The sequence below is a fragment of the Myotis myotis genome, unplaced genomic scaffold (assembly GCF_014108235.1).
Source record: "Myotis myotis isolate mMyoMyo1 unplaced genomic scaffold, mMyoMyo1.p scaffold_m19_p_5, whole genome shotgun sequence".
NCBI classification, from domain to species: domain Eukaryota; kingdom Metazoa; phylum Chordata; class Mammalia; order Chiroptera; family Vespertilionidae; genus Myotis; species Myotis myotis.
In genome coordinates this window covers 104,295,152-104,299,147 of record NW_023416357.1, presented here as the reverse complement: position 1 = coordinate 104,299,147, position 3,996 = coordinate 104,295,152, and positions in this window count along the sequence as shown.

Genomic DNA, 3,996 nt, shown 5'->3' with positions numbered 1-3,996 from the left:
TGGAGGATCCCGGGTTGGATTCCAGTCAAGGCACATGCGGGCTTGATCTCCAGTGGGGGGCGTGCAGGAGGCAGCCGATCGATGGTTCTCTCTCATCATTGATGTCTCTATCTCCCTCTCCCTCTCTGAAATCAATAAAAATATATTTTTAAAAAAGATATAAGAAAACTTTTACTTTTCACTTTATAACCTCCTCTACAGTTTGAGATCTTTACCATATGCAGATATTATTTATATGCTGAAAACATGAGCTGAAAATTACTATAATCTAGCCATGTTGACATTCAAATATAAAGATGATAGGGAAATAGGGGGTTGGGTGAAAAAGGTCAAGGGATTAAGAAGTACAAGGGGTCACCGTTCTATTCCTGGACAGGCATATGCCTGGGTTGAGGGCTGTGGGGCATGCAGGAAGCAGCTGATCAATGATTCTCCCATCATTAATGTTTCTCTCTCTCCCTCTCCCTTCCCCTCTGAAATCAATAAAAATATATTTTTAAAAATTTAAAAGACCATATTCAGACCTCCTCAGACGTAAGTGAGCTCAGGAAATACAGCACCCATGAGCCCCTTTACTTTTGTACAAAAAATGATGTTTGATCCTGACCAGTTGCTCAGTGGTTAGAGCATCGGCCTGAGGACTGAAGGGTTGAGGGTTCAGTTTCCCATCAAGAGCACGTAACTGGGTTGCAGGTGTCCCAGCCCCCCCTGTAGGGGTGCATGCGGGAGGCAACCAATCAATGTGTCTCTCTCACATAGTTTTTTCTCTGTCTGTCTCCCCACCGCCCCCCTTCCATTCTTTCTAGAAATCAAAGGAAAAAATATCTTCAGGTGAGGATTAACAACAAAAAAATGATGTTTGTTTTCTGTCAACCTTTTCAATGCATTTCGTTTAAGAATCTTTGGAAGGATGGCTGACTGGTTAGGGTGGCTTCCCATGCGAGGCCTGGGCTGTGGTGCTGCAGGCCTGCTTCAGCCGCAGGCTGGCCCCTTCAGGCTCTGGTGAGGAGCTGCTGGAAGGTATGGAGGGCACTTGCCTGCTCTCCGACCTGTCCGCAACCTTGGAATGAGCACAGCACACCGAATTCAGGAGCTGGAGCAGCCCACTAATCCTGTGGTTCCTTTAACAGTGGCTGCTCGTCCTTCTCAGTCCCTTCTGGGTCTTTGTAGAAGTTCGTAGCTTCTGTGTCAGCAGGGTAGGCGAGGCTCTCCTGCAGCAACAAATAACAAGCACGTTGTAGGTGCCTTGTGACAGCCAAGGTCTGCCGCTTGCTCTAGCCGCACGTCTCCTGCTGGTCAGTGGAAGGCGGTGTGCTCCTCAGGGAGTGCGGCGGAGGGAAGAAGCTCAGTATGAGCTGCTGTGATCGCCATCCAATCACACAAGAATGGGGAAGGAGGGCTTGGTGAAATGCTCACTGGTTTTTTAGCTTCTTCCCAGAAGAGACACATGACAGTTCTGCTCACATTGTATTGATGGGAATGTAAAATGGTGCAGATACTATGGAAGGCAGTATGGTGGGTCCGCAATAACTTAAACATCAATGTAATGTTTAATTAGTTAATTAATCAAACACCTAAAGGAGGCAGAAAACAGAACTCTTCACACGCCTGGAAAAAGAACTGGAATATTTGTGAGCAGCCCTAATGACAAGCACAGCTTCCTGTGGGCCCCGGGGGAAGTTAGTCCCACCGTGTAGAGGATTTTCCGGGCAGGCACCCACTACAAGACACTGAGTGGATTCTTTCGTTGTCACATGATACGGCAATATGCACATAAAGTGAACTGAAAACGCCACTGTGAGGGGGTGATGGGCAGCCCTGAGATCACAATCACAAAGAGCAAAGCTCCCCAAAAGCTGTGTGGATCTCAGTGTAAGACCCCAGAGATGAACTGCTCAGCAGTGGGCGTGGCTTCAGGTGGCTGCAGAACCCTTCACGGGGCTCTTTGGCCAGTGTTCCTGGAGGAGCTGAGGTCAACAGTAGCTGAGTTTCTACTGGTCATCCACGTTGAATGTCTCCCTGAGGCGCTTCAAATTGGTCACGTAGATAATATCACATTTCTTTTTGCAGATGGAATCCTTCATTTGGGAACCACGATTGATGCTCTGAGTGGGTTCCTGCAGCAAAGGCTCGGGACATCGTAAAAGTTTCCCTTTTCTAAGATGGGAAAGTATATATAAACTAGAGGCCCAGTGCCAGGCGGCCGGGGCCTTCCTTCGTTCCACGCCGCCCCCTGGTGGTTAGCCCACATCATAGCGAGCAAACAAACTCCCGGTCTGTCGAACTGCCAAGGGGACACTTTGCATATTAGATATATATATATATATGAGGCCCAGTGCACAAAAATTTGTGCACTCGGGGCAGGGGTCCCTCAGCCCAGTCTGTGCCCTCTCGCAGTCTGGGACCCCTCAGAGGATGTCCACCTGCTGGCTTAGGCCCGCTCCCCGGGGGATTGGGCCTAAGCTGGCAATCAGACATCCCTCTGGCAGCCCAGCAGCCCTCGGGGGATGTCCACTTGCCAGCGGGGAGCAGGCCTAAGCTGCAGTCAGACATCCTTAGCCTTGCTGAGGAGGCAGGAGAGGCTCCCACCACCACCACTGTACAGGCAGCCATCAGCCTGCCTTGTGGCTGAGCAGAGCTCCCCCTGTGGGAGTGCACTGACCACCAGGGGGCAGCTCCTGTATTGAGCGTCTGCTCCCTGGTGGTCAGTATGTGTCATAGTGACCAGTCTTTCTGCTGTTAGGGTCAGTTTGCATATTACCCTTTTATTATATAGGATAGAGGCCTGGTGCACGGGTGGGGGCCAGCTGGTTTGCCCTAAAGGGTGTCCCGGATCAGGGTGGGGTTCCCCACCAGGGTGCCTGGCCAGCCTGGGTGAGGGGCTGATGGCTGTTTTCAGGCTGGCCACATCCCCTTTAGGGTGGGGGGTCTCCACTGGATTGCCTGGCCAGCCTGAGTGAGGGGCTGAGGGCCGTTTTCAGGCTGGCCAAGCCCCCCGGTGACGGAAGCTCCCAGCCTCTCCTTTTTTTTTGTTTTTAATTCTGGGATTTATTTACTTCTATAATTGAAATTTTGTTGCCTTCAGTGGAGCTCAGAGCCGGCCAGGGCGGGCCAGAAGCTTGGCTTCCTCCATCACTGGAGCAACCAAGCCTCCTGCTCGCTACAGCTCTGTGGCCATGGCCGGCTGAAAGCAGGTATCTGGGGTTTATTTATCTTCTATAATTGAAACTTTATTGCCTTCAGTGGAGCTCAGAGCCTGCTCGGCAGGCGGGAAGCTTGGCTTCCTCCATCACAGGGGCAACCAAGCCTCCTGCTCACTCCAGCTCCGTGGCTGCCAGCCGCCATCTTGGTTGGGTTAATTTGCATATAATTGCTCTGATTGGCTGGTGGGCATGGCTTAAGGCATAGTGAAGGTATGGTCAATTTGCATGTTTGTCTTGTATTAGATTATACACACACACACACACACACACACACACACACATTTTGCCATAAGTAAAACTTAAAAATTTTTTTTAAAAAATACATTTTATTGATTTTTTACAGAGAGGAAGGGAGAGGGATAGAGAGTTAGAAACATTGATGAGAGAGAAACATCGATCAGCTGTGTCCTGCATACCCTCCACTGGGGATGTGCCTGCAACCAAGGTACATGCCCTTGACTGGAATTGAACCCAGGACCCTTGAGTCCGCAGTCCGACGCTCTATCCACTGAGCCAAACCAGTCAGGGCTTAAATTTTTTTTTTAATATATATTTTATTGATTTCAGAGAGGAAGGGGGAGGGAGAGGAGAGAAACATCAATGATGAGAGAGATAAAAAAAAAATGAGAGAGAATCATCGATCAGCTGCATCCTGCAAGCCCCCTGCTGGGGATCGAGCCAGTAACCCTGGCATGTGCCCTTGACCAGAATCAAACCTAGTCCTCAGGTGGATGCTCTATCCACTGAGCCAAACTGGGTAGGGCTAATTATTTCTTTTAAGTTTTTCATTATG